Source organism: Dermacentor variabilis, chromosome 4 (assembly GCF_050947875.1).
Source record: "Dermacentor variabilis isolate Ectoservices chromosome 4, ASM5094787v1, whole genome shotgun sequence".
Classification (NCBI taxonomy): Eukaryota; Metazoa; Arthropoda; class Arachnida; order Ixodida; family Ixodidae; genus Dermacentor; species Dermacentor variabilis.
Window position 1 is genome coordinate 28,120,786 of NC_134571.1, and position 26,270 is coordinate 28,147,055.

The following is a 26,270-nucleotide window of genomic DNA, read 5'->3' on the forward strand; positions in this document are numbered from 1 at the left end:
TGGCACCAGCAGTTAAGTATAATATAATAGGTTACTGCAGTAGTAGCTTTGTGTCCCCTCTGGACTGGCCACTCTGCGTCACAATATATCGCTATTAGCGTTGTTGCTGACGTACGGCTATCGCACACCTCTTCGGTAATTCGGTATTCTACAAACGGCTATGAGTTTGCGTACAAGCTAAAACTGTCTGTTGTCGCTGCTTTTGTAGTCCGATTGCTGTTCGGTTTAAGCTTGAAACAGAGATCATGTTGCCGAGAGCCGCCTCCGTCGCTGGTTCGTTAAAGTAGGCCGCCCACTATGCATTCGTGTAGGGCGGGAAAGCTGCCAACGTCTGGGAGGGCTCGCTCGCTTGCTTGCTTTCTCGTGCGCTTGTCATAGTACTTCCCGGACGTTGGTAACACAATGCATTTTACGTCCACAGGGAACTTCGCGATTCGTAAGCGTGGCCCTGCTGATGGGCTATTTATTTAATGCGACGGCTAAGCGGAGCTTTCTTTTCTAATGCGCACGCAAGGCTCTACGACACATGCGCAGGCACAGCGCATTAGACTTCAAGTTAACACATTAAAACATGTTAGACGTCTACATAATATGCCATGACATTAGCGAAACTCTCGCCATGTTTGTCTGATGCGTGGTTTCACTAGTGCGTGGTCTGACGAAGACTGCCCAAAAGCAGAGCGGAAGGCCAACGGCTACCGCACGCCGCGGTTAACGTGTACTTTTTGAAGTTCTAAACGCGACGAAGAAATCGAGTGCAAGATGGCTGAGACCTCTCGGTAGCAATTGACGCGACAGAGCTTTGACTGCTTTTCTAAGGACGTCCATGTTTTTAACTATAAAATCAGCACTCCGGTTTTCAAGGCTTAGTAAACATTAAATATAGTCCTGCGGCTCGCTCTTCTCGGTAGAAATCTCCCCGTTTGGTCACCACTGAAACACATACGCTGTTTTCGGGTTTGTTGCTGCCGGGCCATTGCCTCGTCTTGAGACTTCGGAAGCCTCCTATTCGCTGCACACACCGAATGAATATGTGCTAGCAACAAAAGACACATTACTGCGGCATCGTCGAGAACATCGCATCTCGCCTTTGAAGCGTACAGGCGCAGACGGCTCCCTCGATTGCCGTCAGGCTTGCGACTCGGGGGTCGACGGCCGGGCAACGCGAGTCGGCTCGGGGACGCGCAGGTTCCGCCCGCTGAACGCACTGTGGTTCGTGCCTTATTCAAATGACGCCGCCATTGCGCTTGGATAGCAGCAGCAGCAGCATCTGCGGCGTGCCGGCAGCGCCCAGGGACACTTTTGCTGCTTGCATTCGCTCCGCGCGTCTGGACCAGCAGCTGTTCCAAGGACGACGGCGCTCACCGCCCCGCGGTCGAACGCGACTCGTGGACGCACTCTCGCGCGTGCCTCTGTGTGCGTATGCAGTGTACATCACAGCTGCGGGGGTGCGAGGCGGCTAGTGCACTCTGAGAAATTGGTTCAGCCGAGCGTCTTTCCCACACGCTGTCGCCTCCGCGCTTTCATCCGATCCAAAGGAGACGTTCTATTTCCTTTGGTGTTTCTCGACGTTTTCCTTTCGCTTTGGAAAAAAAAAAGCAAAACTGTAGGAAAATATTCGGCCGTTGCACCGGCCTGCGGTCGTACACACTTTCGTCCTTCAGCAGTTGTTGATCTTCCTTGTTCTTTCTCTGTTTGTTATCGCTTTTTTTTTGCTTTGTTTAGTCTGCCTGGGCTGAACAAGCCGCGCCTTTTACTCCGCACGGTCGGCGTCTTCAAGAATACATGAGGCTCACGTGAGGCGCCCCGTGCTAAGCACCGCGTTATTACCGTGTTGCTTCTTTTCTTTTCTTTTTTTTATCTTTGGCGCGCACTGTGCGGGTGTGCAGCATCCTCTTAAATGTCGCAGCAATTTGTGCGCGCCTGCCCGCATCTGCGACGTGCGTGTGGGGTGTTTATGTACTCGCTGGAGTTTACGCGTTGCGTTGACGAGCAGTTCGTAAACTTTTCAGCGCGGCAGAAAGTGTACTGCCGTCGGCTAAAAGATTGCGGATAAAGGTTCCCGAGGAAGACACCCAAACTATGCAAACTATGCTTGCAGGAAAGACGTGTGTTGGGAAATTGATATGCGGGCTGTGCACTTGTGCGAGCCGCCGCTCACGTTTGGGCTCCTTGAGCCCACATGGCAAAGATTTTTGTTTTCTATTTCCTCGCCACGGGTCTAAAAACTTAAACTGGCGAGTGCACCACCGACGCGTGACCACGTGGAGTCATTGCGTATACGCGTGGGCCGAACTTTCCGCAAATTGAGGCTTCTCGGAGTACCGCGGCGAGATTTCGCTTCGCGCAGATCCTCTTCGCCTTTGCTTGCTTTTGCACGTCGTGGCGAAAGAATATGAACGCACGCGAGAGAGCGTGCAAAAAGGGTATTACGCCGAACAGCAAACATGAAAGCCGACACACGTGGTAGAGCTCTGAAAGCTCAATCAGAAACGTGTTTACGATATAGCGCCGCTTCTGGAAGGTCTCGAAGATACTTAAAACATTGTTCACAAACGAACCGGATTCGGAAATCTGTTCGTGCGTCAGAACAGTTCATAAAAAAATTGGGAGAGGCTTAAGCTTCGCCTTTAAGAGTAGAACGCGATAGCATTAAAGGGTCCCTGACTGCTTCTCATGCTCTCGTTTCTCACCACACCCTGCTTCTTATGCTCTAGGCGCCGACAACGACCTGCTGCTTATCGCGCATCAATTTCTTTATTTTACACAATCACTTTCTTCTCACCGCAATGACGTGTTTTACTGCACACCACCATTTGCTTCTCATCGCATCGCTGTTTGCTTTATATGCTTTGATCGGACTTTTTCACTCTTGCAATTTTTTGCTCCGATACATCATTCTCTTTGACATCCTACGCTATCGATCACCAATCACTAATTACCAAGGGAAATTCAATCAGTAATCACTAATTGCTGCTACACTCATGTATACTGAATCATGTGACACGCTGCTCTCTATTAACCATCACATCAATTCAAATTTGATGAACCATCCATATACTCACAAGCACCTGTAATTAACTTAATAATTAGCATACACACTCATTAACGATACCAGATACTCAAACTACAACATTCTCATCGATACATCACGCATATATCCAGACGTTTATCCAGACGTTTATTCATATATAATATATATGTATATATATATTATATCCAGACGTTTATCCATATCCAGACGTTTAAGTTCAATGAACCATCGCAAGCCTTTTATTCAATCTAATTACCTCATTCCTAATTAGCATACTCGCAGTTACCATTTACGCGTCAGTACGTTCCTCTAAGACACTTTATCAAGTCAGAACACAACCTGCATATCGATACATCGCACATACACATATATTCGTTTGTTTAAATACAATGAACCACCCCAGCAGTCGCATTCACTTCAGCTTCATTAGCCCATTCTTAATTACCGTACTCATAATTACCATGCACGCAACAGTACAGTATCACAAAGCAGACACTACGAGGCCCTCTAACACGCTTGGACCAGCGAGCCTTCGTGGCCGTTTCGCATTCTGAATGTCCTGGGTGCGATTTACGCCTAAACCCCGATGTTCTTTTCAGTTCAATTACTTTCCTTTGGTCACAGGATCCTTCCTGAGACATTTGGCGTCAACGAAAACATTCTTTGACATGTTAACGAGTTTTGCTAATTCTCTACTTCCATCGGGAGTTCTCGCTCACGTCCAAGGTACGGCCAACGCACGGTAAACGCACGAACAACACCGACGACGACGTATTTTCTGCGTAACGGGGCCCATAAAGCTATTGCCTTAAAACGGGTGCTGGCCAGTCCAGGCAGCTAGCGAACGAGATGATAAAATGGAAGTGGAACCACTTGCCAGCGAGAAATGGTCCCCACGAACGGAACGTTGCGTGAATCTGATTCCAGAACCTCAGCAGCAAACATAATGTACACTTGTAGCCGGTACTTCACTCGAATATAGCGGTTCCGTTGCTGTTTCCCACGCGAGGCATATAGAAATAGGACCTAGGTTGCTATGACGTGAAACTATTCTAAACTTTTCTATTCCAATTTTGAAATCAGCCCTCCGCGATTAGTGAAAAACTTTTTTGGATCACCCCCACTTCACCTGTCTGTCACGCGACATCACGAAAACAGCGATAGCTCCTCATCTGATATGACGTGTACACACTGATTATGTATGATTTGACCGAACAAAAGAAAAATAGTTATTTCTGATTTGATGCCTTTTCGCCATTAGCCCTAGGTCAGAAGTTTTGGGGCTGGAGCCGCTTCACCTGCCTGTCACGCGACGTCACAAAACCGCGAAAACTCACCGCGTCAAAGTGACGTGTACGCTTTAATGTTGCATTAAAATGCCGAACAATATTGAGTTTTCTTCTGAATAGCCGCAGGCTGCCCCGCTCCGAAAGGAATAAAAGCTGGCAGCCGGCGATTGCTCAGGCACTGGCTACTCGAACCTGGCGGAGAGCTTGGTTTTATTTGCGTATAATAAACTTCTTGCGTGGCCGTGTAACGTTTTGGAGCACTTTCGGCACGTTTACAACCTCGTTCTGCCAACTCTTCTTTGCTGAGGATCCGTGTTAGCGTCATTCTTAAGCTTCCGTTGCGTGCCGCCGCGATTTTCGGCCAGCCACCGCAAGCCAAGTAAGGGAAAGCGGACCAATCGCATATGGCGTCACCACCCTCTTCATCCGGTTATCAATTTTCAGTGCAGTAGCTCGGCCCCATCGAAACCCTCACCCCTTGAGAGGGCTCCTCGCCTCTTGTCAGCCAATTAGATAAGACAAGCCGCTCAGTGTAGGCAATGTTATTCGTTTTTCAAGCAAGTGACCTATGAACGAGGACAGCGTTTGATTGGTCTCTTCAGACAACCCTGCGAGTGACCGCCCGATGCTTGAGTCGGCGGTTACGCAAATTTGACGTCAGGAGATTGGAATAAAAACATATTGGAATAGTTTTACGTTATAAGACCCCTAGTTGAGGGAAGTAACAGATAAATTCGGTTAATGCGTCCCCTTTGTCTAGCTGGGCGTTCCGCGTGCGCGCGTCAGAGCTCGGGCAGTACTCACAGCCGCCTGTGAGAGGCGCCCCAGCTTTTGTAGCTCGGCGTTCCTTCAGTCTACGTATCTTATAGCCGCTGCTAGCAATCTTGTCGAACACGTGCCCTCGAATCTGTGAGAAACCTATAAGAGTGTGCCGTGCTGAGGAAAAGTGAACGTACCACAAACTGCGGTATGGGAGTTTATCGTCGTTTTGTGCTTTCCTGTAGTATGCAACCACGGGCCCTATAACGTAAAACTATTCCAATATGTTTCTATTCCAATCTCATGACGTCAAATTTGCGTAACCACCGACACAAGCACCGGGCGGTCACCCAAGGGTTGTCTGTACAGACCAATCAAACACTATCCTCGTTCATAGGAGGTCACTTTTGTTTGCTTGACAAACGAATAACATTGCCTACACTGAGCGGCTTGTCGTATCTAATTGGCTTACAAGAGGCGAGGAGAACGCTCAAGTGGAGAGGGATCCGCTGGGGCAGAACCAGTGCACTGAAAATCGATAACCGGATGAAGAGGGTGGTGCCGGCGACTGCGATTGGTCGGCTTTCCCTTATTTAGCTTGTGGTGGCTGGTCGAAAATTGAGGCGGCATGCAACGGAAGCTTAAGAATGACACTAAAGCTGACCCTCAGCAAAGAAGAGTTGGCAGAATGGGGTGGTAAACGTGCCGGAAGTGCTCGAAAACGTTACACGGCCACGCAAGAAGTCTTACTATACGCAAATACACCCATGCTCTCCGGCAGGTGCGAGTAGCCAGCGTCTCAGCGATCGGCGGCAGCCATCTTTTATTCCTTTCGGAATGGGGCAGCCTGCGGCTATTCCGAAGAAAGTTCAGTTTTGTTCGGCATATTAATGCATCTTTATCGCGTACACGTCACTTTGACGCGGTGAGTTTGTGCGGTTTCGTGACGTCGCGTGACAGGCAGGTGAAGTGGGTGCAACCCGAAAACTTTTTACCAATAGCCGAGGGCTAATGGCGAAAAGGGGTCGAATCAGAAATAACTGTTTTTCTTTTTACTGTCAAATCATGCATAATCAGTGTGTACACATATCAGATGGGGAGCTATCGCGGTTTTCGTGACGTCGCGCGACAGACAGGTGAAGTGGGCGTGGTCGAAAAAAGTTTTTGACCAATCGTGGAGGGCTGATAGCAGAATTGGAATAGAAACGTTTGGAATAGTTTTACGTTATAGCGCCCCACTTTACTGATTTCTTTTGCAAGATTTCGCATGACACAGGCGGAAACTCTAAAACTCTATAAGTTGTCTCTCTGTCTATTTGTTTCTGTTTTGCAGAAGACTCATCCCTGGCGCCTACATTTAGCCAAGACCCCATCACGGCTATCTGCATAAGTTCATCCAGACATCTATACAGTTATCCATCCAAGGTAAGAGTAAAACCTTACGTTGTCACAATCCTTCCAGCGCAAGCAATCCGCACACGCACGCCGAGGAGGGCGGCTAGGACTGTACCTTAACCGTTGCAATTGTTGCAGCAGTTCGACCCAAAGGGCGAAAACAGTGTCAAATATATATCGTAATTACGCGCGTCGGCATTCAAAATTATTAAATGCTGCATGTAATTTGTAAAACATTCCAAGTGGCGCATGGACAGTCTGCTTTCGAGGACCGTGCACTTGTGCACCTCTGTCCTGTGTGTTTCACGTCGTGATTCATCGGCATTGCCTTAACTGCTTTTATCGCGGGCCTGGTTCATCACCGCAGCCGCGGCCCCGTGATGCCACCTATTGTTACATTTAGTTCTGTACACCATTTCTGGAGACCCATGCAGTGCTGCTAGTGCATGGTGCGGGTCGCGTCGGCGCCACAGAGGAAGGATGTCTAGCCAAAGTGCTCGTCCACTGCTCTCCCATAGTGTCCATGGTGCGGCGCCTAATCAATCCGTAATCCTTCATTAATGCTGAGGCAAAAGCGAGCGCAAGAAAAGACAAAGGAGGGGAATGTCAAGACAGAGTGCTCTGTACAGTGCCAGTTTCTTCTCGCCCGTTCTCTTACCTCGCGCTTAGTTTCGTATCAGCCTTGAAAAATGAGCCAAGTAACCCAACTGTATTCATTAACTACGCGACGGGCAAAAGATAGGCCCGTCTCCCTATTTTCATTCCTGACTGCCCGACGCGATTCGTATGCGTCGATTTGGTAAGATGAATTATAGCGCTTTTCTCGATATACTGCTGGTACAATTTATCTAAGCGTGAATTTTCAGCCATGATTGTGAAAACTCCGTAGCTGTGATTGTAATGCGGCAGCCGCGTGCGACGCACTTCCGACGTATTTCAGGCACGGGATCGCTACGAATCGGCGCGCCAATCTTACGCCGTGCTATCAAACACACTTTATCGTAAGTGAAATCTGTACGATGAGAAATCCGTTCTATTATTTAACCTCACGTAACCTCCTTTGGCCGATAATACAGCGCGGTATTCGTATATAACTTAAAAGAAATACTCCGACGCCTGGCGACGCTACGTTAAAAATATACATACGAGCGTGTACTGTAGAATATGGAACGATTCCTTTCATTTTATTTTCCGTTTTCCTTATACTTCCATTCCCGCTATTGCCGATATCCGCCGCTCAGCGGGGCGGAATATAAGAAATGAAAAAAACAAAACAATAGGACTAAAATAAACCTTGCGTAGTACTGCACCTGGAATGCGCTCTGTGGCGTTCGCTTCCGGTGCCATATATAGACGGTGTCAGTCTATGGTCTTCTCGCCAGATATTGGCGAAACATCTGGCGACGGGTCGTCGGCGTCGAATGTTTTCTCATGACTTGGACCAACATCAATTTTGTTTAGAAATAAATATATTCTTATTTTGCTTGTCGGCTTCCTACCGAGGAAAGGTGACAAAGTAAAAAAGTTGGCTCTGCAGGAACAATCGCGCGCATTCCTAAATAGAGCAGGCGTCCCGCCGCGCGTGCTGACATCTCTGCGTCGATGGGCTCAGTGCGATAGACACCGAAGAGCCAACAACCGAGCTCGCGGACGCGTGTGGACCCGGGCCTGACGAGGCGGCGAGACTTTGGCACCCGAGTTTGGCGCGGCCCATCGGTACAGGGTGGCGCGAGCGCGCGAATTGCATGCCGCCGCCGTGCCGGGCCTTCGCCGGGTAGCCGGGCACGTGCTCCGAATGCCCGGCGAGGTTTAGGCCCCACGTCGTCACCGTCGTTCCTATGAGGTCGTTCGCCACACACCCCTTTCCTCCCTCTCCGCTGCTCTTTCTTTCTCTTTTTCGAAGCGGGCGAGCGACGAAAGCGCACGGCGTTCTGTTGACGAGCGCGCGCGCGTGCGCGCTCTCTGTGCCGTTGTATGGCGATGGGAAACGGGCGTGCTCGTGCCCTGAATATCGGCCGCGCTTCCGTTCGGTGTCAGTAGAACAGTGCAGCGCTGCGCTAGCCAGCGTTGCAGTGTCAGCTAATCAGGAGGAGCTGTTCGCTTCCTGAGGGCGAAACAACACTATTCGCGCGATCGAGATTGGCCGACACCCCCGCGCCGGACCATCAAGGTGGCCAACAGCCCGACACCATGAGATGCCATGTTCGCGCTACCTTTCGCTAAATTTGTGCGGCTCTCTGCGAGCCAGGTAACGCGCTAGCCCGGGGATGGACGAATGAATCGACCTGCCCGTGCTTGGAAGAAAGTTCATGGTTATATTGCGCTCAGTTTTACAAACACGATATTAAGGAAGGACAGGACGTGGACGGACGAAGCGCTTCGTCCGTCCACGTCCTGTCCTTCCTTAATATCGTGTTTGTAAAACTGAGCGCAATATAACCATGAACGTTCACCAACTAGCCCCCTTCATTGCTTTACTAAATTGGAAGAAAGGTTCTTGATTGGCCAACCTGTGCGTAATTATGTGCATTGGCCTATCGCTCGAGCGAACGAGATTTAGATGAACGAGCGCGCTGGTGCTGGTGGTCCCTTACTGAAATATCATACAAATCAAAGGCTTGTAGCCAATCCGTCTCTTGACCGTGTACCTCCAGCTCGCACAACGATGCACGTTTTTATAGAAAGAGGTGGTGCTTTGCGAGCTTGCTTCGGCAAATAGGCAGGCGGTGGGGTAGCTGTAGTCTGCTGGATGGCTGACTAGTTTCTTGCGCGCGACACGGTGGCACTGTTGCCGCCTACCGGAAACTGTCTTGCCCCGAACTATTGTTGTTGGCAATGAACGTGGAATTATGAATGTGGCTCAGAATACCGATACGTTTCGTTTCGAATGAGAATAAGAAAGAAGACATGACGGGAGATGTTCGGCCGAGCAACAGCTCGTTTCGGTTATTGTGCACACATTCTTTGACAATTGCCTTTCGAGGACGCCTACTTGGGTGGAATAAACAGAAAACAGATATTAGTGTTTATATTGCGGCGCTGATGGATAAAGAAATAAGTCATCTTAGTAGGCGTTGGGGTTGATTTTCACTTACTCCTTTTTAAACTTTTGCGTGTGAATGTGTATGAGCCTTTTATCTGCCTTTTGACTGCGCATGCGCGGCACCTCTGCTTTCTTGCAAAGTATACATCAAAACTTAGTTGTAAGAGCACGTCTGTCCTGTCCGTACCGTTTCTTTCCGGCCTTATTCCGCTCAACGACACAACACGATGCACCAACTGGACCCAACAGTCAGCGACTCCGACATTATATGTTCTTTTACAATCACTGCGGCAAATATCTTTCCAACGATGTCATAATTTTCTCATTCGATCTTCATAAAAGACACGGCTGGAACTCCAGTGGTCGAATTCGCAAATCTTTTCGTTCGTAAGTACTCTTTGCCATTGACCAGTGGCCCTCGCTGATGGTATGTCGAACGTCGGGTTTGACGGGAATTCGCTCTTACGAATAATTCTAGCGTAAGAGCTTCTTGCCAAAGCGGCCCCAGAGCCTGTGCGAGATCCGCACATTCCTAACGACTTGCCAGGCTTGCATTGAACAAGTGCATGGCTGTAGTTTTTAGGGTCCACTTCTTACTGTTCGCATTAACGGGCCTCCGCTTGGCTTTCAGCGAATCGAATTAAGAAAAAGCTTTTATGCTATAATTGTTCATAAGATCCAAGTCTAGATAATCCGCATGCTGGACAAATTATTATCGAATGCGGCCAGCAAACTGCAAGGACCACTTACGAACTAAAAGCTTTGCAAATTTGGTTGACTCTAACCATAGGCTTAACTTTGCTGCAGAAAAACTCCGAGTTGCTCCTAGCCCTCCATTTGCCTGCGCAGAAGGCGATGCTTGGCAATCGGCGCTCTTCAAGGTTGATAGGACAGAGTTCGCGAAGAAGCTAGAAATCAGTCAAATTTATATCATTGGTCCTGTTGACTCAGTCTTGCACTGTCCGCGAAATTGAGAGAGAGAGAGAGAGAGAGAGAGAGAGAGAGAGAGAGAGAGAGAAAACGAAGTGGTATGGGAATGGGCGGCGCTGGAGAGAGTTTGCATTGGACGATGCAGTGATGTATACAGAAATGCCAGTCGTAAGGGGCCGCTGTGAAAGCACCGTTTTCTTTATCTAATATATACAGGCCTTGACAATACTTGCCAGCTTTAGTGTGTCTGTGAGCGTATGGCCGTTTGCGTGATCACACCAGCTTCCCGTTAAACTCAGTATCTCTCTCAAAACAGCGTGTGTTGAATATGGTATGTCGTTATCATTTGTCGCTAGCTGATGCTACTTTTATTGCTGGTACTAACAACTAATTGCTCAGGAAAGCTCGAAGTGGAAACTGCGCTCATAACAATGATGATGCATGGAGTTTTATTGCATGAATACCAGATCTGGCCCAATAGCATAACAAGCGTAACGGACTGTTGCCGTAGGAAATCAACAGAACAACCCAAACTTCACATATCCACGATTCCGTCAAGCAGTTTTTTTTTTCGCCTACAGGACGAGCTAGTAGCAATGTCAAGTTCTGTATTCAAAAATATAGAAAATGCAAATTAATGTGTGCGTGTTACTATCCTAAGGAGGCAGCATGCACCGCTTTTTTGACTCCACACTCTGATCCCAGTGCCTTAAATGCAAGCTATTTGAAAGGGGTTTAGCTTTGTGTGTGTTGCGTTTCCCCTGATATTTGCATGATATTGTATACGTGATGCGTTCTCCGAAAAGTGGCGACGTCGTACGTCGGCCTCCTAGAGCTTTTCTGAAGGTTCAAGTTTCCAGGCACTGTTGCACATTTTGCTGGTTTAGGCACTGCCGTATCGATTTAATTGTGCACATGGAACAAAACGTGCGACTCTTCTGCGGCAGGAAACATTGTCATAAAAAAAATAGGAAGAAATAAACGCTACCTGCGATGTGCCATTCCATGCGGGTAACTGAATCCGCGTTTCACAGTCCCCGTTGTTTTTCGACCGCGACGTGGAAGGAGATATACGCGAATCTGCAAATCCTTATTGATTCCACTGACTCCGCCTGAAAGACCAGCTCACACTTCGAAGGCTGCAGCCGTGTTTATGCGTCAATGGAGCTACTCAGAGACGAAAAGGGTTCCCGCATCCCACCGCCTTGATATCGAAGTTGTCACATGTCTGTACGGTGTTCGAGTTTAGCAATAGCGAGTCGTACTGTAGGGCCCAACCTGCGCTGTTGAAGCGATCGAAATCTCGCGGCTTGTAGTTTCTGCGATGTCAACGCGGACTTAGTCGGCTAGGTGCGCGAACAGTGCTCGGAGGCAACACATCTGCAATCGCCCTTTGCCGCTGTTATCGGACAGCTTTGCGCACGCAAATAGATTGTACCCGCAAGAATGTCGAGTGTCTCCGTTCCGGAACTATAGCGTCTGTCATGTGTGTTCAAGCTGTTGAGCCATCTGTACTGGGCCTTTCAAATAAGTTGGAAATATCCAAAAGCTCATTCCACCTGCAGCTACTTCGCACCAGCATTGGCAAGTCTTAACACAATGTCTGCCAGCATATTCGTATCAAATATGCGTATTGCAAAGTGCCTAAATTCTCGCCGTGCATTATTCAATCATGATATTACACTACAGTGTTAACTATAGGCACTCTCGTTAGTTTCCACTGCTTGTTTCGTGTCCCGCAACCGAGACCTAAACGCAGATATTGCAAGCCCAGCCTGAAGAAGTGTCCTGAAGAAATTATAGAGCATGGCGCATGGACCGTTATGTTATTTCTTAAAGTCATATTTGTGAATTCATTTTTAAGTAATTCGCCCCTTTTGTGCTCTTTAATTCGTTCGTGGGCTAGACAGGGACCGCTTACTTTCTTCGCATTTCGTTACTGGAAGAAGCAGCCGCTTTTGGACGGACAGGAAGTACGTAGCATACGACAGTGCGTATGCTACCTTGTGGGTAGATCAGGTAGCATACGCAACTGCGTATACCTCACCTAATCGTATATAAGCAGCCTCTTCCTCGTTTTAATATTAGCATTCGCATCGTCTTCGCCATCGGCTAGCAGTCATCGCTTGGTTACGGTCAACTAGCTTGCTGGCACCGAATACTGCGATACGGGATCCAACGCGCCGCACTTGTCTCGGCGCTTTCCCTTTGAGCCAACCGCCGTGTCGCACTTGCGGGTCCTCCGGAACTCCGGACTGCCATGATCAAGAGCCGCCACTTCCACCTCTGCCATTTCCATTCATCGCGGAGATGCGTATAAGCGCTGAGCTGCCGCTGAGCGACGCACCCTGGCATCTTCGCTGATCTGGCATTCTCCTTATCCTTTCGAGCTCCGCGTGGGAGTCACCTTTCCAAGTTCCGTGCGCGGTTGCTGCCCGCGCACGCTGGAGCCATGTTAGGTAAAAGAAAATAGAGGGAAAAAAGGACTAGGAAATCAAGAAGATGCAAGAGAGGTGGCCAGAGGACGGGCGGCCTCTCCTGCGGTAATCCGATCTCCGGGTTCGTCCGCTCCGAGCGCTGCTGTCCTTTCATTGCCGCGAGAGCGGTGACGCGCGCCCCTATCTATCGCCGGCCTGGCCCGCGACGATAACGTCTCCACGCGTCCGATGAATGCGCCGCGCTGGACCCGTCGGCGGTTGAGAAGGGGAGAGGCTGTTCGGGGCTTGTCGATTGTTGTGTATTCGTCCTGCCCCCCCCCCTCCCCCTCCCTCACCTGCCGCGGCCGTGAGTCAGTTGGAAGGCTCGTGTTTCTTCGCAAGACGTGCCACGAGCTGCTCGCCACGTCGTACCCGGTCCTTCTGCACCCGGATCGCCATATGCAGTGCCAGTCTGTCCCCGGGTTTTCTTCAAAGCCAGTTTCGTTCCTCGCTTGAGAGGGCGGTGGTATCTCGAGGCAAGCGGGATTGAGTTTGGCCATCGTCCGCAGCACTTCGCGCCTCTTATCAGACTCCTCTATCATCCCTTTTTGGGTGAGCTGACGCACGCTTGAGCAAAGTCGACGTGTGAACTGTCAACGCTGGATACGATGAGCGTTAACGACCACCCCGACCGCCATATTCTCCGGCGCGGAGTCTGAAAAAGCTGTGTTTGTGTTCCGCTGGGGTGAAAAGGAATGAACTCCCGCGCCCTCGAATGATCACCGCTTTTTGCTGGCTGTCTTTGTATTCTTGTGTTGCTCCCCCCACCATGCTGTGCTGAATGCTGTCGCCATAGAAACTAAGCCTCTCGTTCAAGTGCTCAATTGGATAGCATTCTTCCCAGGTAAGAATTTGCTTGTTTGACAGTCGGTCATGAGCAGTGCGCTGACACCCTTGAGTGCAAATTTAGCGCGGGTGTTTTGGCGGACCAGAACAATTGGAGTGTTACACTGATATATAGGCGCTATGGAGAGACTCGTAGTGGCGGTGCTTTTCCCTATGAACCGCATTTGTATTCTCCAAAGAAATCGGCAGGCACCACGCAGCTTCGATGTCACTACGATGCGAAATAGGTTCCGTACCTTCTGTTTACATTGAACAGAGACTAAAATTGACTAACGGGCACTTGGTGGCACGACTTTGTACTTACGTGGTGCCTCTCTGCCTTTACTACTTCTCTCTCTCTCTCTCTGAATAAGAACGTCAGCTTAACATTTCTATGGCACCACCGCGGACTTTCCGAAACACTCTTTCCGCATCTTTAATACACTGTGTAATCTACCCCACTTTGCAAACCCGCGAGAAATGGGCCCATTGACACCTGGTGACACATCCTCGATCTCAATCCCTAGGAAGCTCAGGCGGAACAACTGCCTGTCATTTAAGCCAGCCTAACTCCGCCCGCTGCAACATCGTCACCACCACCATCTACACACACTGCAAACGGAGCCGTACGTCGCTTTCCGAGAGAAAATTAAAAAAAAAACATACATATAGTATGCATGAGATTCTGCGTACGCTCGTTCAACCAGAGAGCGGCGAAAGTGTGACACTAGCGCCATCTTCCAGTAAAACTAGGAAACAGGCGGAAAGGAACACGCGCCACCATTTGCGGCGCGCTCATTTAAACGGCACAGAGCGTACCCAGAAGTGTGGTCAGAGTGCTTCAATGCTGTTTTCACAGGGGTGAGCATCGGAGTCGACACGCATTATAATTCCAACCTGCGCAAATTGATGGGATGAAGAGGCTTGCTTCTGATTAAACATGATCGCGCGTCCGGTGTTCTGTCGTTCTCCTCAGTCATTTTTCGCGCTCAACATCCCGATGTTCGATATTGTGAAACAATATCTTCATTCGTTGATCTTCCGTATGTCTTCCTGCGCTATAAATAAAAAGGAAACAATGGCAGTGTTTCTTATATGTATACAACCACATGCAGCCAACAAACAATGAACCCAAGGAAAGCATAGGGGAAATTAATTGTAGTTGAAATTTAAATGTAGAAAATGATAAAGAAAGGGGAAATGAGAGCACGTTATTCTTTCGTGCACTTTCATTTTAACTTTCAGGTTAGTTCTAGCAGATCAACATAAATGCCCCAGAATAATAATCTTAATACGACGCGGATGGGAGAACGGCGCCTCAGTAGCTCATTTGGTAAAAGCATCGCACACGTAATGTGAAGACGAGGGTCCGTATCCCACCTGCGGCCGGTTGTTGTTGTTGTTCTTATTGTTTTTCATCCACTTTCGTTTCCATTTATTTATCATTCCTTTAATTCAATTAGGAACCACGGATAATTTCCCCGGTATTCCCTGTCCTTGGTTTCATTGTTTGTTGTCTATATATATATATATATATATATATATATATGAACTGTTGTAAGAGATGATATCAGATAGTCGTCATCTCAGACTTATTGTAAGTAAAAATATTTGTGGATTCCGCCCCATCCAGCCCAGGGGCCAAATTCAGAAAGATTTTCGTTCGTAAGTAGTCCTTGCCGTTTGCCGGCCCCATTCGATAATAATATGTCCAGCATCCAGATTATCTGAGTTTGCTCTTATGAGCAATTATAGCATAAAAGCGTTTTCTTATTACGGGTCCAGATCCGCTGGAAGCCAAGCGAGGTCACATTAATGCGAGAAGTAAGGACTTGGTCCCTAAAAACTGCAGCCGTGCACTTGTTCAAAGGCAGCCCTGGCACGTCGTTAAGAACGTAATTGCTGTCTTAGGACGTGTGCATTGGGAAGCATTGGGAATTAGTGTGGTGCACTCGTTACTTTGGACCAACTTCGACCGCTTCGGCAACTGTTGAAGCGACGCTGGCTGATGATCTCCAGGTCATCAAAGCTCTGCGGTCGCTCATGAATGCCATTCGCGTTATACTTACCAACATAATATCTTCGTCTGCAGAAAGCGTGCTACAGGGGCTGGACATTTTGAGACCAGTACTTGCAGCTCTTAATTTAAATCATGGCTCTCCAGAATCCGTCGTTTCTTGACGAAGTCCGGAACGCATCGATATTTCAGTGGAACGCCAGAGGACTTAAGTCACGCATGTCGGACTTTCGACAGTTTGTGTTAACGAATAAGTTCCCAAGCATCGTCATCTGCGAGCCCCTATAAGATAACATGAGACTGTCCGCGTATGAGTGTTTCATGTCCGCTACCCACGGAGACTGCAGCAAGATCATCGTATTCATAGGACGTGATTTCACGTATGTCCTTCATCCAGTGCCACCTCACCAAGAAAACCAGTACGTATGTCTGACAATGAAGAAATACAAGCTCACTTTCACAGTAGTTGGAGCCTACATATCGCCCTCAAGTCGGCTGCACTGCGAGTGGTAACGGCGAATCACGACAGCGACTCCGCAGCCTTTGGTGATGACTGGAGATTTTAATGCCCACCACCATTTCTGCGGAAGTTCTAAGATAAACTAGAGAGGCAGAAGATTAGTGTCATTTGCCTCCGAACAAGAACTGTGCTTGTTAAGTGATGGAAGCCCCACCTTTCGGCGTGGAACTGCCTACTGTAGCTGCCTGGACCTCACCTTTGTTTCACGCTCCTTCACTAGAAAGGTCAGGTGGTTTTCGGATATTGAAACGCGGGGAAGGGACCACCTACCCACTTATCTTAGGATTGAAGGGCTGATGGGCTCCAAGTCACCCGGCGTCACACAATGCATCGACTGGCCAATGTTCAAACCAATTGTCAAAGACAGCTGTAGTGATGACTTGTCCTCTAGCCTAGAGGACATCATAAAGGGTGTCCTAGAGGCTGCCACACATTCGCTTCCGAGAATATATACACGCACGGAATACGACATTGAGCTGGAGAAGCTTCGTGCAATTCGTACAGACTTCGTGCGGACGCACGAAGTCTTAGATGATTTGAGCTTGGCCAGAAGAACTCAAAAGAAAATTCAGCGTCGCATGGACAAACTTGCATCGAAAAGATGGAAGTCATTCTGCTAGTCTTTGGATCCACGATAACCTTTGTCTCACATATGGAGAACTATTCGTGGTATCTATGCAACCCCTCAGCAGTGCCACCCTCTTAAGTCTTTGGCCCTTCACCAACAATGCAGCGAGATTGACGTCGCTGAAGCTTTCTGCAGGAGGATTGCTGGCGAAACTAGTTCCGCTGGAACATCGACGCTCCACCACTCACCGATTTCACGCGACCCCCGCATGGACAGTCCTTTCTCCATGGACGAACTCGAAGCTGCACTGGCCTTGTGCAAGCGTTCATGTTTGTTTGTTTGTTTGTTTGTTTGTTTATACTGTCAGTCCAAGGATGGACCATTACAGGAGTGGATAGAAATACAAAGTATCGGTACATGTAGAACAAAGAACAATACAATAGCAGTATCCGTAAAAAGTGGCATGCAGTGATCAAAGACAAAACACTCGCAATATGCGCATCAGAAACAAATGCTATGATGCAGTCATATCCGGAAAAATAAGATTCTCCAAACCAGCAGTAAAAGCACTGACAGGGGAACATGTGACAAGTGGATTGGGTAATTCGTTCCATTCCTTGATCGCCCTAGGAAAGAAACTACACTTGAATATATCATTCCGTGTAACTGGCGGGTGTATGTATAAACTGTGCTTGTGTCTGGAGCGTCGATCTGGTGAAATTATACAGAAATCAGTGAAATTAAGTTTAACCTGGTTATGAACAATTAGGTAGAAAAATTTCAGCCGGTCAAACTTAGTCCTTAGTTCTAAAGCGGAGAGGTTTGCACGTCTGCATGGTTCAGTAGGAGAGTGCACGCGCTGATACTTATTAAATATGAATCTGGAGGCGAGTAGTTGAACTCTGTCTAATTTATGACGGTTGGTTACAGTGTGTGGGTCCCGTACAATGTTAGCGTATTCAATAATTGGCCTTACTAATACCTTATATGCCAAGCTTTTCACTTCAGGAGTTGCCCTGTACACTCTTCGCCTGAGACCCCATAAGACTTTATTTCCTCTGCTACACACCTGATTGATATGCGCATTCCATCTCAAATCTTGAGTAAATATTAGTCCTAGGTATTTATATTCTATTACTCTTTTTAGTTCCTGTGGACCTATGCTGTATTTGTACCGCAAAGTCACCTTCTTTCTTGTTATGGTCATACAAACTGATTTTACTGGATTCAGTGACATTTGTCATGCATTACACCATTTTAATATTCTTTGTAAATTGTTGTTAAGTTCTAACTGGTCACTTAAAGATCCGATCCTATTGTAGATGACACAGTCGTCTGCAAACAACCTTAGTGGCACAGTTATATCGGAAGGCAAATCATTAATAAATATAAGAAATAAGAGGGGACCCAGGACACTGCCTTGGGGTACTCCAGACAAAACTGGTTTGGGCATGGATTTAATTTTGTTTATTTCAACATACTGCTCACGAGACTGAAGGTATACGTTCACCAGGACTGAAGGTTAAGCAGGACTCAACGGTATAACCTACCGTGCCCTATTTAATCTTGGCGAAGAGGCTCGGAAAATGCTCCTGCTCTTGTTCAACAACTCCTGGCAGGCAGTTGCGGTTCACCAGGAATGGAAGATCAGTCGCTTAATTCCACTGCTCAAGCCTGGCAAGTCGCCTGTAGACATTGCATCATACCGACCAATTGCGCTTGCCAGTTGCATAGGAATACTAATGGAGAAGATGGTTCTAGCACGGCTAGAATGGTACCTCGAACATTTACAACTATATCCAGATGCAGTGGCCGGTTTCAGGCGTGGCCGTTCTTCCATTGACAACGTTATCGACTTGGTGACGCACGTCGAGCACCAGAAGTCCTGCAAAAGACTATCTGCTGCCCTGTTTCTGGATGTTAAAGGAGCGTACGATAACGTAACGCACGAAGCGATGTTCAACGCGTTAGAGGCAGTAGGACTTGGCGGCAAGGCCTATTTCTGGATAAGTAACTATCTACATAAGAGATCCTTTTTTGTACTTACCGAAGATGGCACGAACTCTCAGCATTACATTAACCGTGGGGTGCCTCAGGGCGGAGTACTGAGCGCAACGCTCTTCAGTCTAACACTCACTGGACTCGCCGACATTGTGCCATGCACCGTTAGGCTCTCCATCTATGCCGACGACATTTGCATTTGGACGTCGGCTGTGACGCGACTGCAGCTTCGCGCGCATCTACAGAAGGCAACCACTTTAACATCATTCTACCTTCGAAAACAAGGCCTTCATATATCATATGAAAAGTGGGCAGTGGTGGCGTTTACCAGGAAATCAATATATCTATACGTGATATCTGTCGACAGAAAACTGATCTCGTACAGCACGAGTCACAGATTTTTGGGGGTGGTCATTGACAGAAATCTCTCCTGCAGGGACCCCTCATGTTAATTATGTGAGAAAACGCCTGACAGGAAGTTGCCATATGTTTAAGTTCCTATCAGGAAAGACCTGGATTGTGCCAATACAATCTATGCTGCAACTGTACAGGGTCCTCTTTATTGGATTCCTGCGGTACAGCCTACCGGTCATAACCAACACCTGCAGAACTAACCTGAATATAATCCAAAGCATCCAAGGCCCAGCCCTCACGATATGCCTTGGCCTACCGCGGAGTGCGTGAACGACTGAAGTTATTGCAGTCGCTCTTAGAACGCACATTAGCATTGAAACCATGCGTGTGCACATAAGACACTTCGCCCGGACCCACCACCTCGCAAGTTTCCCAGTAGATAGGCCCCACACGACATTCAGTGCGACTGTCTTCGCGCACCGTGCTTCTCTCAGGGCAGGTTCCACACCTGCGGCAAGACCTTCCATTCCTCCATGGTGTGTGCACCGTACTCAAGTAAACCTTACCATCCCAGGACTTCAGAAAAAGTCGGACTTGCCGTCATCAGCACTCAAGCAACTAACTTTACTTCTTTTGTACGAGAAATACAGCGACTGCACACACATCTATACTGATGGATCAACTACATCAACCAGTTCCGGTGGCGCTGTAGTTATACCAACAATGAGAATAACCCAGCGGTTCAAGACTTCCCATGTCACTACGTCTACAGCTGCAGAGATCGCGGCTCTCCGCGACGCGCTTAATGTGATAAGTGCTGAAAGTGATAGAAAATGGGCAGTCTTCTGCGGTTCAAGGCCGGCCTTGCAACGTATGCAGTCTTTTCTCCGACAGGGAACTCACGATCAGCTCACATGCGATATCGTGGAACTTGTCCATCACTTAGGAGAAAAAGGCCATGATATATCTTTTCAGTGGATACCAGGTCACTGCGGTATCATAGGAAATGATGAGGCAGACAAGGCAGCTCAGATGTCAAACCAAGAAGACCGCTGCGTCCCCATACCTCTCTTAAGGACCGACGCCGTGAGACAACTTCGCAATCTGGCTCGCAAGATCTCCTTAGCAGAGTGGAATACCGCACATACAAGGCGCACTAGACTGCACGGACTAAACCCGTCACTTCAACTCAGACCTGCGGCCGGTCTGCACCGACGCGAAGCTTCTGTGTCGGTTGTGGCTTGGAGTTGCCTTCACGAATGCCTACTGAGCACTAATTGGAATGGCTGATAGTCCAACGTGTGATGTTTGCGGATGCGAGGAAAACATTGACCACTTATTGTGCCATTGTCCTCAATTTCAAGCACAAAGACAATCTTTGTCCAACGCATTCAGGAAATACGATGATAGCCCTCTGAGTGAACATACAGTACTAGAGCACCGTCCCCCCCGATCATCGGCTCACAAGGCAGTGAAGGCACTTTTGTGCTTTCTCAGAAGGTCTGGTTTGCGAGAGCGGCGTTACTCAAGTAGTGTCCGTACACGTACCTACACCTTCTCTCTCCCTTCCCTCTCTGCCCCTTTTCCCTTCCCCCAGCGTAGGGTAGCCAACCAGACCCTTGACTGGTTAAAATCCCTGCCTTCCTATAGTCATCTCTCTCTCTCTCGCTCTCTCTCTCTCTCAAGAAGAAAGAAATTAGGGTGATGCCACGAGAAATCGCACATTTACGTCTACTTGATATATTTATGTCGTCTGTTATATGTTATGTAGGGATATTCAAACTGCATATATATATATATATATATATATATATATATATATATATATATATATATATATATAGTGTGTGTATGTGTGTGTGTGTGTGTGTGTGAATGGCGCTGACAAGCACAAGACGCACAGTCGCATAAACAAGGACGTTCCTTCTACTCCCAGGTAGTAGCACCAAACAATTGAAAAGCACATTGTTCGTACGTCCGTTGAACAGGAAATAAAGCCTGATAATCATTAACAGCAGTTCCAGAACTCGCGAAGAATGTCGCCGGAAGCGCCATCGCGCGTACATTAGCTTAAAAAATATATTAAAAGAACGTGCATAGTGGGCGGTTCGCTCACTGTGGAAGGGACTCTCTTTTGGTATAGCCGGCATCGAGCCTTGGAATGTGTGAAGTTTTAAATGGCGAAGTCAGTTCGCCCTCGCCTTTCGGCGAGTGTGCTGGGAAATTCGAAATAAAGGCGGAAAGGCAGGCCAATTAAGGCCGCAAAGCGCATCACTAAAGCAATAGCGCCGTTGCGCGCGGTTTCGAAGTTGTGTAGTCGCCGAGAACAAAGTTATTTCCTCGCTCCGGAAATGCGCGGTGCCTCAAAGTCTGTCCCGCACCGCGTTATTTCGGAGTGACGCGTGCGCCTCCGTTTCGAGGCTGTAGTCGTCGATCACTCCAGCTCTGGCCAAACATAGGCACGTCGAACGAAGTAATAACGCAGTTATACGCGCGTTTCAGACGTGTCCGAAAAAAAAAAAACAAGAAAATAAATATATGTAGCGGCCTAGAAGAACGACGGGAAACGAGCGTGGTAGCGGAAGAAGAGGAATTCAACTTGTATCCAAATGAGATGAAAAACGCGCCGTGTTGTGTCGCCGAAACTAAGCATAAAGAAAGGAATAACGTGCCGTCACTTCATTTCTTGCGCGTCGGCGCCGCATTCTTTCCCTCAGTCGTTCGGGACGGCTTCCCGACAGAAATTACGGAAGCCGTTGCATTCTTTCTGCCTTTCGCCACCAGCTCGCGAGTTTCATTCGGGCTTTTAGCGGGTTCAAAGGAGCGACGTTGTGCGACGACGACTTCATGGAATTACCTCTTCGCAAATACGCCACTCGCGTTCGGCTTTGTCTACTTTTCGTTCTTCCTTTTACGTTTCTTTTTTTTTTTCGGCAACCAGTTATCTGGAGCATTATGCTCCCACTGTGTACTGTTTGTTCTTGGATTTCCTTTTTCCATCCGTGTTTTTTTTTTCAGTGTGGAGGAACTGAGATTTCCTTTTGGAAAACTGTAGCCGCGAGCGTCATTAAATGTTTGATTTGCGAGAGGAATTCTATTACTCCAAGCTGCCAGAGCGCACCGCGCGCGCGCTGTAACTTTGCTCGCACAATATCGACCCTTTGACTTCGTCCCTCGTACTTTGTGCGCGGCTCTGTGAGCTCTGGGCGCTGCTTCCGAACAGAGTTCAATAGTGGGATCTCTGCCGCTTGCGCCGCGGTGCACGTATATTCGCCACGTAGTCAGCCTTCTGTTATTACATGCACTTCTTTTACACGTACAGGTTTTGCGTTATCCTCTGACCGCCGAGCGGCTGAAGATCGTTCTGTCGCGAAACGAAGTTTTGTGCTTGTGTGTGTTTGTTCGCGCACGCTAATGTGTAAAGACTATACGAAGCATCGAACTTCCATGTGAACTTGGACCGGCAGAACTCTCGGCATTTCATTACGGAACTTTAGAGAAGCCTCGCCCCCGCCCCACTCTATATATTTCTTCCTTTCTTTTTTTCTTCTCACATTTCTTCACTTCGTTCCTAAAGCTACGATGTCAGAGAAAAAAGTAATGATGCCGCTTTCTTTTTAATACAGTCTTTCTCGGCGCTGGTACGTCATCGCACTGTGACATAATCGGGCGAGGATGAGACCGCAAACAGAACATAGCGTTATCATGCCAGTTCACTTGCGAGGCAGATAGCTTCCCGTCATTCTTTCAGCCAGCAGTGCACGTAACGAGTTGGGCTAATTAATTCTCTGTCAGGCCATGAAATCGCCGCGCATAACGTACACTACCAAACCCTACACTTGGCATTCATTTTGACATCCGAGGGTAAACACTCCCGGCGCCCGCTTTGCTAATTACAAACCCCTGTTTCCAAGGCACACGTAGTGCGACCTGACTCATTAACGAGGGAGCTGTTACGAAAACGTCCCGCATAGTTACAAGCCTTTCGCGTAATGCAATTAAATTTGTATTTTTGGTCCGTCCAACTAATCGGCTATAGCCCGCTAGCCTCAAAATCGTGGTGGCTTCGCTGTCCGTTGTATGCTCTTTTCTGCCGTATACACTGAATAGTAGTGTTTCGATGTTCCGTCGTTATATAGCTGCATAATTCGCCGTCCCTTTGACTTACTTATTTCCAGCTAACATCACTGTCAGCGCGTTTGGCCGGGAGCGCAGCTTTGGACAGTCTCTGCTGTCTCGCTGCATATCACGCTGCATAACTGTTCCCTTGGGCGAACACTTCTCATGGGATGTGAGGGCACTCAGCTAGAGGCTATCGTGACGTCACTTGAAAGAGAACTTCGAAAGCAGTGCTTTCAGACAGCTGAGCAGTCTGGAGAAGTGCCTCTTCGTCCGTCTGAGTCGTGCTTGTCTCGGTGCCTCACACCGGTTGTTTCGCGATAGGCGCCCCCATGGAGATGCTGCAGTAACGAGGTATTTGCATCCTTTTTTGTCAGTTTCCTCTCGGCGGTTGTGTTCGCAGTTGTGTGAGTGAGCTAACATTCATTCGTGTCGCATGATTTAATAATACTATCGACAGCGGTGGTAAGACTTGTTTCGTAAGAATTATGTTTCTTCAGATTGCTTTATTTGTTCTCATAAAAATCTGCTCTTTTTTTTTTCAGGCTGCGGAAAGTGTAAACATTTATTTTTGTTGATATTTTTTGACAATATATATGCACTCCAGAGTTGTTAGATGGAATATCGGCGGTTTGTGAACTTATAGTTTTAATCGACTAGAGAGAGAGAGAGAAAGAGAGAGAGATAAATAATGTATAGAAAGGCAGGGAGATTAACTAGAGCTAGTTCCGGCTGGCTACCCTGCACGGGGAGAAGGACTAAGGCGCATAACAAGACAAAGACAGTGTGAAGGGGATATATATATATATATATATATATATATATATATATATATATATATATATATATATATATATATATATATATATATATAGAGAGAGAGAGAGAGAGAGAGAGAGAGAGACGAGCACAAACAAACCGCCTACACTATGGAGCGGTAGGGTGCAGCAACAATTGCCATCGCAGGAGACCATACAATTCAGACACATGTAGCTGTCGACTCTCTCAGAGCGCACATTCGCCCTCTGTCAAGGATCCCCGACCACCATTTGGCCTCCCTACCAGCCGAGAGACCTCAAGCGACCGTTGCAGGAGTGATTAACGCTCATCAAGAGTACATACCAGCATCTTTTGCACCGGCGGCGAAGCCTTCCTCCCCCCTGTGGTGCGTGCGACAGCCTCAAGTGAATTTTGCTATTCCTGGAATTACAAAAAAGTCCAATCATCCATCGCCGGATCTGAAGCGACTTACACTCCTATTACAGCACCATACGTATCATGACCGCATAGATATATATACCGATGGTTCGACCTTACCTACCAGCTCAACTGCCGCATTCGTCGTTCCAGCCAAGAACGTTACAGTTAAATTCAAATTGTCGCACACGACTACATCTACATCGGCAGAACTTGCAGCTCTCCATGCCGCTATGATGTATGTACATCACCGAAGAGCCAACAGAGAAATGGGTCGTATTTTGTGGCTTTAAGGCAGTCCTTCATAGCATCAAGTCCGCATTACGTCACAGAACTAAAGAGCAAATGACATCTGAAATCAGGGAACTGCACCACCTTGCTCTGCAAAGAAGACACCACATTATATTTCAGTGGATTCCTGCTCACTGTGGCATCGTCGGCAACAACCTAGCTGACAAGGCTGCCCGGCGTGCCCACGAAGATACCCAGACGCGTTCAATACCTTTGGCGAGGTCGGACGCTGCCAGGGAATTTCACCTACTTGCGCGCAAGAAGTCCCAAGATCTCTGGATTTTAAGTGGCTTCAATTGCAGATTACGTAAACTGGACCCCACGCTACGGCTACAACTGCCATCTAGCCTTTCCCGCGGCGAAGCAACCTTGTTGTGTCGCTTGTGGTTGGGAGTGGCGTTCACGAACGCATACTCCTACCGTATGAGAATGGCCGAGAGCCCGATGTGCGACTCCTGTGGGTGCGAGGAGACCATCGAGCACCTATTGTGTACCTGCCCTCGCTACGATGTCCAACGCCTCTCTCTGCGGGTAACATTACGCAGACTAGACTCGAGACTGTTCACCGAGACAAAGATACTCGGACCGTGGCCACAACCGTCACTGGCTCGAAAAGCGATTCGTGCACTAGTGCGGTACTTGAAGTGCACGGGCTTAAGAGACCGCTTATAGTGTCATTGTGTACGCTGTCCCTTCCACACGTACTCAGTACTTACTCTCTCCCTTTCTTCCTCTTTCTATTCCCCTTTCCCCCACCCCCAGTGTAGGGTAGCAAACCGGATGCTGTTCTGGTTGACCTCCCTGCCTTTCCTACCCTTGCTTTCTCTCTCTCTATCTAGGGTGCGGCGTTCTTAAAGTCTGTCGTGAAGCCCCGTAGACCGCAGGAAACTTAGTAACGCTAGTAAGGCCTTCAGCGTGGATGTTCTGTGGGAGCATTGACCTAAAGCTTCTAGTTCTGATAATGGACGATTGTCCGATTGGGCCAGCACTCTGCACATCACTTTTCTCTTTGCACTTTATCGTGGACAGACATAGATAATGTATGCCAGCGTCTCAAAATATACATGTGCTACATCGCTAGACAGAATCGAGGTAATGTTGTTTGCGTCACTTAGAGATAATAAGGTGACTGTCTGGATTCTGCCTAAATAGATAATTAGTCTTAATTAATTAATCAACTTCTCAAATGTCATAGTTTGATTAAAGGTGCCAATTAGAAAATTGCAGAGAAACGATAAAATATCCCGCTACAGCTTTCTGTTGCTCGATACGTGCTACATAAAGATGTTTTTCCGAGCGTGAAAGAACCCCTTGAATACACGCAATATTGCTGCTCGACTTGCCGCTCGAGGCACTTTACATGTATTCGCAGGCTTTCTTCACGCTAGGAAAAACACTTTTATGTAACACGTATTAAGCTACAGAACGTGGTGTCGGGAGCTCTTCATGTT

The 26,270-nt window shown here is 48.0% G+C and overlaps 1 protein-coding gene across 4 annotated transcripts in view; it reads left to right on the forward strand.

The window, feature by feature from the left end:
- LOC142578839 (uncharacterized) overlaps window positions 1–26,270 on the forward strand; it is a 332,468-nt gene that overhangs the window by 190,281 nt on the left and 115,917 nt on the right. For 3 of the 4 annotated variants that reach the window (XM_075688466.1, XM_075688465.1, XM_075688464.1), the window contains one exon: window positions 6,416–6,507. The gene's annotated coding sequence lies outside the window, so the exon portion shown is untranslated. Of the gene's footprint in view, window positions 1–6,415; window positions 6,508–13,205; window positions 13,772–26,270 lie in introns of those variants that run through there. The other variant, XM_075688467.1, reaches the window with a different exon arrangement.